Here is a 14,737-nt window from a genome sequence, read left to right as displayed (position 1 = left end):
GAAGGAAGGAAGGAAGGAAGGAAGGAAGGAAGGAAGGAAGGAAAGAAGGAAGGAAGGAAGGAAGGAAGGATGCACTAATATTTAGAAGCTCTCTTTTCATCTTGAAATTTTGAACCAAACATCTTCCTCCGAGTTTTAATGGAAACCTGGTTCTGCCCTAAAAGCATGATATCCATTGCAACTCTTTTCACTGGTAGTTACTCCTCCCATTTACCACCAACCCCAATTTATAAGGACCAGGACAAACACTAGTGGATCTAGACTAGGGGTGGGGAACCTGAGGCCTCGAGGCCATATGTGGCCTTTCAGGTCCTTGGGTATAGCTTTTTGACTGAGTCCAAGTTTTACAGAACAAATCTTTTTATTAAGAGATTTATTCTGTGAAGTCTGGATTTAGACAAAGGGCCGCACTTGAGCACCTTGAGGGTCACATGTGGCCACAAGACCACATCTTTCCCACCACTGATTCTAGACTGTTTCACTAGTACCATATCTCAGGGAACTTTCCTCATTCAATGCCCATGAAACTGCTTTATAACACTCTTCATTCTTGATACCACCATCTTCCAACCTTCAGGCTATTTCTTATTGTCATTAGTACAAAGCTCACAGACTTTCTCTCTCTCCCACCCCATCCCATCATCCCCAGTTTTTCAATATTCATTGTCGACAATATCAACCAGTAGTACCTTCCTACCCTCAATTATTTTGTTTTAATTTTGTACATAGTTTGTACATGCCTACTTCTACATGTACATGTTATTTTTCTTTATAAAATATAAGGTAATTGAGGTAAGAGATTATTTTATTTTTGACCTTATGTTATGAGCACCTATCACACTTCCCATCACATAGTAGATATTTAATAAATACTAGATGTCTGACTGACAACTTGACCATGTTTTCTAACTTTCCACAATTCTAAGGACATCTTTCTTTGCCCCATTACTGCTGTTTTAGACCTAAACTATTTCTTGAAATTGTACCTCTCCCAAGGCTTAGAATTTGGAGACTCCATTCTAGGCCACAACCACTTGTGCAAATATCCATCTCTCCCATTCTTACTCACTCATAATAAATGTAGTGTTCACCATTGTTCCTGAACTCTGGTCCTTTGATTTACCTCCCATACTCTCAGTCCTGTCCAAACCTACTTTCCTTTGCCTCCATAACTCATTTTGACTGTACGGTTTGTCACTTTAACATACCAGTAGAGACTACCCAAAATGTCTTTTGCTGCTTGCTTTCCATTAGTTCTATCCTGTGAATATTTGTCCCTGGGTACACTCTATCACTTATGGATTTTTTGGTTCTTGCTCTAGGTGTGCTGGGCAACACTGGAGAAAGTCACAAAAATAAGCTGATTTCAACTGCAAAAAAAAATCTCTAATTTATAACCTCAGATGAAATCTCATTACTACTTAACAATCCTCAATCCTTCTTTGCTAAATTGATGATCCTATAAGAAATACATCAACTTCTCATTCAGTGAGGCCTCCTCCATATCTTCTTTCATAGCCATCCACTCAGGAGTAACGTTTTTGATACACCAAAGAACTACATTAATTATATCAATTATATCTCCCAATGTCCCACAGGAAGTAGCCATTTTTATATAAAAGCCCTCACTCCCCAAGAAGAATTATACCAACTTCTTCTATTCGAGATGGCCCTCTCTCCATACCTTCATTTCTCAGAATTTATTTTTTTGCTTTTTGGAAGGGAGAAGGTAGGGCAATTGGGGTTAAGTGACTTGCTCAAGGTCGCATGGCTAGTTTTTGTGTTAAGTGTCTGAGGCCGGATTTGAACTCAGGTCATCCTAACTCCAGGGCCAGTGCTCTAGTCACTGTACCACCTAGCCGCCCTTCAGAATTTAAATAAACATTTTCTGTGTGTGTATGTGCATGCACATCTAAATACTTTGTAAACTTTTAGGGTAGTGTGAGTGTAAGTTGCTAGATCATAGAGGTAATGTGATACAGTGAAACGGGTGCTGCATTTAGAGTAAAAGACCCAGGTTCAAATCTCAGTTTTGCCATTTACTAGCCATTTGACCTAGGTCAATGTACTCATTCTCCTTGGGCCTTACTTTTCTCATCTATAAATTAAGGTTGTTGAATTAGATGGTCTCTGAGGTCCCTTCTAGAGTTAGATATATTATATTATAATATCAATCTCTCTGTCTCTGTCTCTATCCCTCTGTCTCTGTCTCTCTCTGTCTCTCTGTCTCTCTGTCTCTCTCTCTGTCTCTCTCTGTCTCTCTCTCTCTCTCTCTGTCTCTCTCTCTCTCTCTGTCTCTCTCTCTCTCTCTCTCTCTCTCTCTCTCTCTCTCTCTCTCTCTCTCTCTCTCTCTCTCTCTCTCTCTCTCTCTCTCTCTCTCTCTCTCTCTCTCTCTCTCTCTGTCTCTGTCTCTGTCTCTCTCTCTCTCTCTGTCATTTCCCTTGCCTAGACGTCAGTTTCTTTATCCGCAAAATGACAGAATTGAATTATTTAATGTTTAAGATTCTTTGTTGTCTCACATCAATATGCTGTTGAAACAAAGTTCTAGAGAGTAGATAGTCCAACCAATGTGAAGAATGAGGAAAATGTGAGTAGAAAGAAACACCAACCTGGCTAATGTCAGAAGTATTTTTTTTTAAAAGGTTTGAAGCGCAGGGGTTCAATCCCCTTTGACCCGTATCATCCCACCATTGGAGTATGACAATATTTTAACAGCAGCACAGAAAGAGGAAGACAGTTGACCACTAGAGGGCAGTAAATATCCACAAAAGGGAAACAGATTCGGAGAGTAGTTCCCCATTTCTCTTGAAATTCACCATCTCAAAATCGCACAAGTATAATTTAGCCCAAATGCAGCAGAAGAGTACTGAATCTTTCCTGAAAAAAAAGAGCCCATATATTGTCAAGAACTGGCTTTTTCTCTCTGACTCCTCATTGGCTCATGCAGGGCCCATGGCTAACAGATTTTCTACCTTACATGGGAAAAGGCAGATGTGGTTGACAGATGCAAATTCAGCTTTAAAGAGTCTGCTGTAAGCACTTCAAAGTTGTCAGTCAGCTGTCATTCAGCTCCATTGGGTTAGTTTGTCTCTGAAGTCAAAGAATTACAGAAGCGTCTGGCAGGTCCTTAAAGACTATGTAGTCTATCCTATACCTATACAGGAATCAGCTCAACAATATTCCTGACAAGTGGTTAACCTACCTCCCCTTGAATGTGACCCTAGTGATGGGAACTCAGTATCTTATGGGATAATTCCATTCTACTACTGACGGATCTGTTAGAAAATGCCTACATTCAACTGAGAAAACAAAACAAAACTAGATATTCCAAAACATATTAGCAACTAAAAGAAATATCAAAGATCAAAAGCCATCCCCCAACTGCTGAAATCATTAGAGGATATGAGCAAATTATTCTCAAAAGAAGTGCAAAATACTATCAACCATATGAAAGAATGTTCCAGATCACCAATGAGGAGGAATTCAAATTAAAACAACTCTGAAGCTTTATCTCACATCCAGCAAACTGAAAGGATGACAAAAGATGGTAACAGTCATTTTTGGAGTGAATGTAGAAAGACATGAACAAAAATGTAGTATTGGTGGAACTGTAAATTGTTTCAACCACTCTGGAAAGAAGCAATTTGGAATTATTCAAAGAAAGTTACTAAACGTCCATACCGTTTGACCCAAAGATCCTGCTCCCAGGCAAGGACTCCAAGGAGGTCAGGGATAATAAAAGAAAGGCTCTATATACACCATAATATTTATAGCAGCTCTTTTTTTGTGGAAGCAAAGAACTGGAAATAAAATAAATTCCTATTAATTTGTGAATAGCTAAACAAATTATGGTGCATGAACTTACATTTATATGCATATTGCTCTGCTGCAAAAAGTGATGAAGATGAAAGCAGAAGCATGGCAAGAATGATACGAACTCCAGAATCACATATGCACTCCTCCTCTGTGCAGCTTTTATAGCCCTTTACAACCTGGCCTCACTCTCTCTTGCCAACCTCATGGACATCACTTCCTCCCCCCATCAAATACATAAACACACACACACACACACACACACACACACACAGTGGTCCAGACAAACTGGTCTTATTACTGTTTCCATCTCCCATCTCCATGTCTTTGCATGGACTGTGTCCCATCACTGGAATGGATGGGTTCCTCATCTCACAATATCTTTCTCCTTCTCCAAGATCCAGCTCAGGCATCACTTCTCTTCACTCACCAAGCTCCATCCATTGAACAATTAAAATAGATTGGTGTGAAATTATAACAACCAAGGTTTGTACTAAAGAAGAGACATGAGAAAGCATGACCTCCTGTTTCTTTAGAAGATGTGGGGGACTATGGATGTGGAATATTGTAAATAAATGTAAAGGACTTTGTTAATGGTGATTACTTTCGCTGAATTAGTGCTTTTTTCCTTTATTCTGGGAAGGGAAGATGAGAGGGATATCTTGGGAAATGTAGGTGACATAGTTAGCAATTATAAAGTACTTTAAGATTTGCAACATGCTTTATAAATATTATCTCATTTTACCCTCCCAACAATTCTGGAAGGTAGATGCTATTATCTTCTCCATTTAGAGATAAGGGGGATAGAGGTGAGGCATTAAGTGACTTGCCCAACATCACACAGTCCTTCCTGATTCCAGGTCCAACATTCCATCCACTGAGCTATAAAATGAACTGGAGCTTGTTTTCCTATACCTTTCTCCCAGTGGTCCTGGTACTACCTTCTGGAATCATTTCGAACAAACTTAATCTCTTCCCCTCTGGCACCTATGCAAAAACTTGAAGACCACTATGACATTAACTCTGAGTGGTATCTTCTCCAGGAAAAACCACCCTAGTTCCGGATCAATCCTTATATTTTAGCCTCTCCCCCCATTTAGGGCTTTTGTATAGGCTGACCTAGATAATTTTTTACTGCTCAAATTCTGTGATTTTTCTCTCTTTGGCCTGCGTTGAAAAGACTTTGATTTGGTGTGGAATATCAGACCTGATCTAGTCCTTCTTCATTCCAACTTTGGCTCCCTCCTGACTCTCATGTTCATGCTCTCTTCCTAGTAACCCTGCTGTTGGACTTGGGGAATTATACTAGCCACCCTGCCTGACTTACCAGGTTGTTTTCAGGAAGGGATGGGAACTAAACCTGTGATTTCATTAATACAAGGAACTCCCAGGTGAGGAAACCCTATCTATCAATACAGGTCAGTATCTAATCTGCAATTTAAAGCCTTAGATCAAAAGGATAAGTGACTTGTCTAGGGTCACACAAATCTTGTATGTCAGAGGCCAGATTTTAACTCAGGTCTTCCTAACTTTGAGGATGGCTCACTACCCATTTGAGCCGCAAGGTGGCTCAGTAAATAGTGTACTGGGCCTGGAGTCAGGAAGAATCCTCTTCCTGAGTTCAAATCTGGCCTCAGACACCTAGCTGTGTGACCTTGGGCAAGTCACTTAATCCTGTTTGCCTCAGTTTTCTCACCTGTAAAAGGAGCTGGAGAAAAAAAAGGCAAACCACTCCAGTATCTTTGCCAAGAAGGAGGTCATGAAGAGTTGAATGTGACCAAAAAACCATTGACCTAATACCTACCCAGTTATTTAGTTATCTCTATACATATTTTCCCCAATATAACATAAACTCCCTACGGACAGGAACATTTCCATTTTTGTGTCTGAATTGCAAGTGCTTTGCACAGTAGCTGGCAGATAGCAGGCACTTAGTATATCTGTTGTTGTTCCAATGAGCAGTCTTGCCTGGGTGGGCATTAGACAGGACAAAAGCAATGGGGGGAGTCATACTTGGTCTCCCTTCAGAGGAGGCTCTTGAGCTGAGCTTAGAAGAAATTGGGATTTTAAGAGGAAGAAGTGAGGAGAATCCATGCTCCAGATATGGAGATCAAACCACAGAGGCAGGAAGGAGATAGGCCTTTTCTCCAGGGAAAGCAAGAAGTTTATATGTACTATAGAGGATAAAATGATCTCTGTGAAACTTGGACTCAGTCAAAGGGCTGCACTTGAGGACCTAGAGGGCTACATGTGGCCTTGAGCCTCACTCCTGGACTAAGCATTCTAACTCCCAAATTCAGTGACTTTTTTTTCTTACTAAGTCAGACAATCAATCAAACAATCAATCTATCAACAAGCAGTTATTAAGCACTTACTATATGCCAGGAACTAAAATAAGTGCTAGGAAGACAAAGGTAAAAATTAAATAGCCCCTACCTTCAAGAAGATTACATTCTATTGGGATGGGCAACAATAACAGATAGAACTATGTACAAATTGTTTTCAAAATCATTAGTAGAGTAGGCCCTGGGAGCTGGTGGGATCCAAAAAGGTTTTATGTAAATTTTGGCACTTGAGCTAAGTTTGAAGGAAATACAGAATTCTGAGAGGTGGAGGTTAGGAGGGAGTGAATCCCAGGCATAGAAACTGGTTTAAAGGCTATGATTAACTGCTGTGTGGAAGCACTAAGGCCAGTGTGGCTGGTCAACAGAATTTGGAAGGGTAATGATATCTGATAAGTCTGGAAGGGCTTGAAAAGACAAATAAAAACATTTCTATTTGATCTCAAAGGCCACATGGAACCAATGGAGTTTATTGAACAGAATAGGGGCATTATCAAACCTGATAATGTTAGAAAAGTGACTGTCAGATGTGAGGAAAATAGATAAGACAGGGGAAAGATGAGAGTACAGATATGTCATTTTATCCTCAGCAATTCTGGGAAATGGATACTATTATTATCCTCATTTGACAGATGGGGAATCTGACGCAGAGAGTGGTTAAGTGACTTGCTCACAGTCACACAGCTACTAATACATGTCTAATACTGACCTTAGGTCTTCCTGATTCCAGGTTCAGACATTCTGAATTTGAGATGCTGATGAGAAATGTCTCATTGGTAGATGATAATATCGTAAGAGTTTATTTTAGTATTTGTTGTATGACCCTAGGCAAGTCACTTTTCTGAGACTTAGCTTCCTTTTCTGTAAAAATGAGGATTTTATTCATTAATTGTTCAGATCTAAACTTGTGATTCTATGATGGCTTCTGAACCTTTATTTGCTACTCTGTAAATAAGGAATTTAACAAGTAGATTTCTAAAGTCCTTTCTAGCTGTAGTATTTATTTTCAAGCATTTCACATTCTAAGATCCCTGCCAGCTCTGACATTCAATGATTCTATCTGGGAGAACAGTTGTTGCTAATCCTGGTTCACAATTACATTTGCCATTGTGAATTTGCAGTTAAGTGATACAGTCATCATACTGTGATATGGACAACGACAGGCTATATGTGCTGGGCATGGATCCAGGATCTCTAAAGCTGAGGCCAGACTGTAAAGAATTAAGTTGGTATGAGAGTCCAGAGCAGGCAATGGTGCTGTATTAGAAATGAGCTGAACTTGGGGCCTGCAAAGAGAGTGAGGGTCAGGACAAGAAGTGGGTAAGGTTAGACTATGGTGGATCACACCTGTAGTTCCTACAGCTAGGGAGGCCAAAGCTCATGGATCACTTGAGTTCCAGAGTTCTGAGCTACAGAAGGGCTAAAGCCAATCCAAGCCTGTAATAGTAATGGCATTTAAAGATCCCCCTGTATTGGCTTGGTTTTCAAATTGATTGTGTTAAAACCCAGAGCATGTGAATCCCACTTGTGGGATGGACTTGTTGACGTGAAAAGAGAGGGCTGAACTGGGAGGAGCTGATGACGTAAATTTAGAGAGACACAAGAAAGAAGAGAGGCAGAAGAACTTTTTGGAAGCAGCTCCTTTGGAGGCAGAGAAAGATGGAGAGGATTGCTGAGGGCCATTTTGAATTGCCCAGGACTTTTGAGAGCTGCCACCCAGAGCTGCCAAGGACTGAGGAGACATGGCTGTTATGCTGGTACTTTGTCTGTCTGTTTTGATGTTGTTTTGCCAGATTTGTCCACTGGTGAAGGATAGTCCTGTTGTTGCAGAAGTCTTAGAACCTTGCTGTTGGTTTAGAGCTCTTGAGACTGTTCTGCAGACAGAGAGTGAATACTGTCCACTGGTGAAGGACAGTGCTGTTGTTGCAGAATTCTTGGAACCTTGCTGTTGGTTCAGAAGCCCTGAAGAAAGATTTTCTTGTTGTATGTTTACAGAAATCCTGGAAGGGGGTTTTGCTAATGTTTTCAGGGGTCCTAGGACTGTTCTGCAGACAGAGAATGAATTAATGAAGAGACTGGCAATGTATATTGTGGCCTTGCTAAGCTCTGTCTCCCCAGGAACAAAGATTGCTGAGAACTTGCCTAGTGTCAAGATGAAGAAAAGACCTCCATTTGGGTATTAAATGCTGTGCTTAAGCTTGTTGTAACTCTGGGGTAGATTCAATTGTGATCCAAGGTTGGGGAACTTTGGACCTTTTTGTGCTCTGTGATTGAACAAAAAAGAGTACTTTACTTATGATTGGAAACTAATCTCCATTTGAGAACAGGGGCTTTGTGATGGACTAAATGAATGTACAGCCTAGGAGTGGAGTAGTATTTACAAGAGGGACTTTGTGATTGATTAAATGAATGTAATGTCCAGGGGTGGGGTAGTACTTGATTAAACCACATTTGGTAAAAGCTGTATTTTAATTATGCTATATGTTGATTCTCTCTGTCCTTAATTTGTCACAGAATAAAATGGAGAGCACCTGTGCTGGTATTTTGAACCTTGGGAAGTTGCCTTTGCTTGGCATTGCATTACAAAGCCTCAAGGCCACAGATTCCTCACTCTTTGTCTAAAGGGTCACCTCTACCAACAAGGACTTACTTTACTTTGAGACTGATTTTCTTCATATGTAAAATGAAGACAAAAATACCTGCTGTCTCTGACCAAAGGGCTCAAAGAAAGAGCTTTGTAAACTGTAAAGTGATGTAGAAACATGATTTTAAAAAAATTATCATGAGCTACTTTTACTAAACTATTCTCTATCCCCCACAGGGCCTTGAAAAAGGTAAGCTCAATAATTCTACAATGCCTTGGTTCAATAACAATAATAATATGATTATATATAATGAGTGCATGCAATGATAATTACAGGGGCTTGTAAAGAGCAATAGAAAAAGGACAAAGATCTGAAAACAACTTTTAAAAAAGATCTGGGGGAAGAGGAGGAGGAGAATGCTTCCATTAAAGAAGAAACAGAAGGCAGGCTATGACTTTGCTGTTGACTTTGCCTCTGGTGCAGAAAATAGCTCTCTGAAAAACACGAAAGAGGCTCCCAGGACCCTGCCTTGATGTTATCTGTTGCTTTACCACCATCAGTAGCAGATGTGGAGCATGAAAGGTAGAGGGGAAGAAACTTACAAGTACCTAGGATGCTGCAAAGAGAGGCAGAAGCCTGACCTCTCCCTGACAGTTAGAACCCATTATACAGTAGGAACGATCAGCAGACAGTGAGAGCCGTCAGACAATCATGATCTGAGAGAAGGCAGCGTGTCCTGGCAATGATGTAGCAGGAATCCAGCAGGGACAGGGTAATGCCCATTAGACTGAATGGAATACATTCAGCCTGTTCAACCCTCAGGCTACTGGTATGTTTTTCTACCATTCTCCTCCCCCTGCCTTCTCTGAGTATCTGATTGTTATTTACTGAATTCTCTGACTAAATTCCCCACTGGCAGCAAGTCTGCAGCATTTGGGGAAATGTTTAGTATAGTCCCATACTTTGAATCATATTACTTGAGAGCTGCAAAGGGCACAGACTGAGATCATAGAATGAAGTCTGTAACTGGAAGGGACCTTAAAAGACAAGAGTGTGGAATGAGAGAACTGAAGGAACTAAAACCATAGAATGCTACAATGTAAAACACAGAGTAGTGGAACTAAAAAAAAACCTCGGGCATTATCAAATCCAGCCAATCCATTTCAATGATAAAGAAACTGAGAACAAGAGGGGTAAAGGGACTTTCTCAAGCTGACTAGCTATAAAGCCAGGAACAGGGCCAAGTTCTTCTGACTCTAATGATTCTCCCCACCATACCATTTTATCTTCTAATTCTAGAGATGAAGCACCTGAAGGCAGCCCAGGTGCAGCTGAAATAGAACTCAACTAACAGCCCAGAGGTCTGTGTTCTGATCCCAGCTCTTGAACTAATGATCCGTGTCACACTAGACACCCTCACACCTCCATTTCCATAGATAGATACCCTAAGTTAGCCTATAGATTATATTAATTTAAACAGGTTAAGATAGCTTGTTGAGTTCTCTTCAACTTGACATTTAATGATTCCAAGATATGTTGCATCATCCTTATTTTAGAGAGGCAATTTGAAGTCCAGAGCAGATACATGCCCAGTTTCAAGCCACACAGCAAACAGATGTTATGGAAGTAATATCTCCTCTATCTTAATCAGTGTGGTAAATAACTGTTGCCAAATTCATATTTACCACAATGAAGAAATTAAGGAAGTAAAAATCTAGGTTTTGTTATTATTCTCAATCATAGGTTTAGACCTCAAAGAAAACCTGAATCATGAGGATTCTAACCAGGCAAAATTACATCAGACTGACAGAGAAATAATTCATTTACCTCTTGCAATCCTGTATATTCCTGTTAGGTCATCAAAGTTAACAAGAAGGCTTTCTACATTTAGAGGGTTCACAATAGGCTGATTGAGGAATCAAGGGCAGTCAAAATTCTTCCTCTAGGTTCTTATCTGAGGAAAGTTTAAGGCTCTTAAGTAAATTTTTATATCCCATGGGACAGCTTTTGGTCGGGTGAGATTAATGTTTTGTTTTTTTTTTCCAATTTATTTATTTATTTTTAGTTTTCAACATTCATTTCCACAAGATTTTGAGTTACAAATTTTTCTCCCCATCTTTCCCCAACCCTCACCCCAAAATAGTGAGCCTACTGAATACCCCTTCCCCCAATCTGTTATCTCTTATATCCTCCCACATCTCCCCTGCAACTTTCTAGTAGGGCAAGATGGATTTCTATACCCCAGTGCCTGTATATCTTATTTTCCAGTTGCATGTGAAAAGCAATTTTTTTTAACATTTGTTTTTAAAATTTTGAGATCCAAATTTTTTCCCTTCTTCCCTCCTCACCCACCCCCAATGGAGAAACAAGCAATTCAATACAGGTTGTACATGTGTAGTTACCCAAAACATTCCCATAGTAGTTACATTGTGAAAGACTAACTATAATTCCCTCCATCCTCTGCTGCCACCCCATTCATTCTATTTTCTCCTTTGACCCTGTCCCTTTTCAAAAGTGTTTGCTTCTAAGTACCCTCTCCCCCAATATGCCCTCCCTTGTATCATCCCTCCTCTTATCCCCTTCCCCCCTATTTTCCTGTAGGGTAAGATACCCAATTGAGTATGTATGTTATTCCCTCCTTAAGCCAAATTCAATGAAAGTACGGCTGACCCATTCCCTTTCACCTTCCTGCTATTCCCCTCCATTGTAACAGTTTTCTCTTGCCTCTTTTATATGAGATAATTTACCCTAATCTATCTCTTCCTTTCTCCTTCTCCCAATAAATTCCTCACTCCCCTCTCTCCCAGTGTGTTGAAATAGACCCTTCCTGTTGGCCTGCCAGGCTGCCTTCAGCAGATTTGTTTCTCTCTGTCACTTTGGGGGTTCTGTAGCTCTAAAATTTGTTTAGAGTCATTTTTTACATGTATCGGAGGTGGTGGGAGCAGAGCCGTGCAAAAGTTGTGTTTCTACTCTGCCATCTTGGTTCTGCCCCCCAAGTGAGATCAATGTTAAGACAAAATTTGAGTTAACCAAGGTTTACAGAAGGAGTGTCCCCAGTCCCAAATAATGAAAAAGCAAATCAAATGTGCCTATAAGGCAAATAAAACTGATTAGGGATGTGTTAAAAAATTATAGTAAAGAGCTTTCAGAGAGGTTATAGGATGACAATAAGAAAGATCATTTTTAATTGCTTAAAGGAGTATGGAGATGTGAGGTCTGTTCTATTAGGTCCTGGTCAGATAACATCTGAAATCTCCTATTCAGTTCTTCACTACAGTTAAAGAGGTCATTGATAAGATAGAAAATATCCATAAGAGGGAATCTGAATGGTGAAAGGCATCAACTCTTTGCCATATGAAGACTTTTGACATCTAAAGTCCAATATTGACAATCAAGCATGTTCCCCTTACCTACCTTCACCTTCATTTGCCTATCTAAAATTTCATGTCACTTAGATGAAAAATAAATAGGAGTTTCAAATAAAAAAGTAAAATGTCTTATTAAATGACATATTTTGTCAGTCTCATCTATAAATGGAAGTCTTATTTTATAGAAATAGAAAATGAATCCTGAAAGGTCTAAGTGTACATCATGTGATTTCAGGGAGATCAGGAACTCCTTGCCCTCCCCCCAAAAGAACAAGGGGATGTTATGGCAAGCACAGAAGTAGTTCATACCTTGTTTCAGCTATTCAATTAATATCTTGTTTCAGTTCAAGTTTCTTTTGAGCCTTATATCAAGTATGTTAAGAAACAGAACATGTGGGGGCGGCTAGGTGGTTCAATGAGTAAGAGCGCCGGACCCAGAGTCGGGAGGACCTGGGATCAGTTCCAGCCTCAGATACTTAACACCCACACAAAAAAAGCTGGCTGTGTAACTTTGAGCAAGTTGCTTAACCCCAATTTCTTTTAAAAAAAGAAATAGAACATGTGAACCCTACAACTTGTGAACCCTAGAACTTGTGAACTTCTGTGGGTGAGCTAATGCCCATATATAAGGAGAGACCCAAGCTGGAGACAGCAGAAATGAGAAGAGGACTCTTATGGTGATGGAGTCAAGAAGGAGGAAACTTGTGGTATCCCAGCACTCTGTCTATGTTGATGTTTGTTTGGGATACATTGTAGAGAAGCCCTGGGACCTTACTAGAAGCCCTGAAAGAGGATTTTCTGGTTGTATGTTTACAGAAATCCTGGAGGAGGGTTTTGGAGGTCCTGGGACTTTACTGTAATTTGTGCTGAGCTCTTGGACTTTGTCTGTGGGTCTGTGTTGATTTCTATGTTGATGATTTGTGCTGAGTTCTTGGACCTTGTTGGTGGGTCTGAGTTGATTTCACAGGCATATAGTGAATTGATGATGGTGCCAACAATGTGTATGAATATTACTGTGGCTCTGTCAAGCTATGTCTTCCCAGAAACAGGAACTGTGAAGGACTTGAGGTAGACTGGACACTGTGAACTTCAATATGGAACAGGAACTGGATGAAGAACTGGACAAGGAGCTGGACAAGGAACTAGGAGCCTTTGAACCCAGGTGACAGTTGGAGCTGGGACCATGGAAGACGAACCTTGGAAGCTGAGAGCCAGCCTCAAGTCAAACTGAAAGAAGACGTTACTTTGATACTGTGTACTGACTGAGAAGATTATGATTTACTGTAACCTAGTGGTAGAGAACTTTGACTTTTGTACTTTGTGATTGAATTAAGGATTTTGTGATTGACTAAAGGAATGTACTATGTTTAAAACTATGTGACCACTTTGGTGAAAACTATGTGGCCATTTTAGTGGTAAGTTCTTGAGTCTGTGACATGGTAAATGCTATAATTTGATTTTCTGTGATAAGCTGTAACATTGTGAATGCTGTATTTTGATTTTCTGTAAATGTTTTGCTCTGATTTGTTATTGAATAAATAGAGTTCACTATACTGTGTAATCAAAACCTTGAAAAGCTGTTCATAGCAGCAATCTTCTGGAAAGCTCTTTTAAATGATACATGAAAGGTCTTTTAAATGATATATAACTTTTCATCCTATACTGAGGCCAATAGTTTTCATTGTAAGCACCAGTGAGAGTTCATACAGTGGGTCTACTATAGAGCCTAGGACATCAGGAGAGGCACAGGTTAGTTCTCTTTGGACAGAAGGTGAGTTTCTCACTTTCTGTCATGGACTGGAAAAACCTCTAGATTAGAAAACAGAAGACTTAGACTGGAATCCTGTCTCTGCTGCTAACCAAAGGTGAGAGATTTAGGTAAGTAAATGCATCTGTTAAATGATCTCTAAAAGTCCTTTCCACTTCTAAATGCTATGAGAAGAAGGAAGGTGGGAAGGAAGGGGAGGCCATGAGAGAAGGTAACTTTCAGAAGTTTTGCAGTGAAGGGGGGATATAGGAAATACTTTATAAGATTAAGAAGGGCTGAGAACATCTATAGATATATGGGAATGAACTGGTAGAGAGGAATGATTTGAAGGTACAGGAGAAGGAGGCTGCTCTACAGAGCTTTAAGTGGAGGAAAGAGGGCATAGCAGTGTTCTTTCCCATCTTTTTGAGTTAAATAAATAAATATATATAGATATAAAATATATGGAGAATATATTCTATATGTGCAATATATAGTAATATGCATATAATGTATGTGTATAATGCATTGTTATATAAAATGTATTATATATAATTGTAATAGTAACATATGCATATGTAATATATATGTATGTTTATATATGTGTATATGGATAGACAGATAATGAATTACATTCGAAAACAAAAGCATGGCTTCCATAAAGAAAGAAGTCCTAGTCCCACTCACTGTACCCTGTCTTGGTTAGATCACTACTGTAGTCCATTTTGTCTTGGATGCCATAATTTAGAATAGACATATTCATTCAGCTATTTATTCATTCATCTATGGATCTGGGGGAAAAGGGGTAGGAGGATATCTTCACTGAACAAGGAAAGAAGGAAAGAAGGAAGGAAGGAAGGAAGGAAGGAAGGAAGGAAGGAA

The 14,737-nt window shown here is 39.8% G+C and overlaps 1 protein-coding gene across 1 annotated transcript in view; it reads right to left on the bottom strand.

Moving 5' to 3' along the window:
• The window catches only part of COL22A1 (collagen type XXII alpha 1 chain), a 630,085-nt gene that overhangs the window by 209,810 nt on the left and 405,538 nt on the right, over positions 1-14,737 (bottom strand). The window lies entirely within an intron of this gene.

This window comes from Petaurus breviceps, unplaced genomic scaffold (assembly GCF_028583685.1).
Source record: "Petaurus breviceps papuanus isolate PSGF00001 unplaced genomic scaffold, PetGlider_PUasm1.0 98, whole genome shotgun sequence".
In the NCBI taxonomy this organism is placed as follows: Eukaryota; Metazoa; Chordata; class Mammalia; order Diprotodontia; family Petauridae; genus Petaurus; species Petaurus breviceps.
Note: the sequence above shows the minus strand (reverse complement) of the source record. Positions and strands in the feature narration are given on the sequence as shown.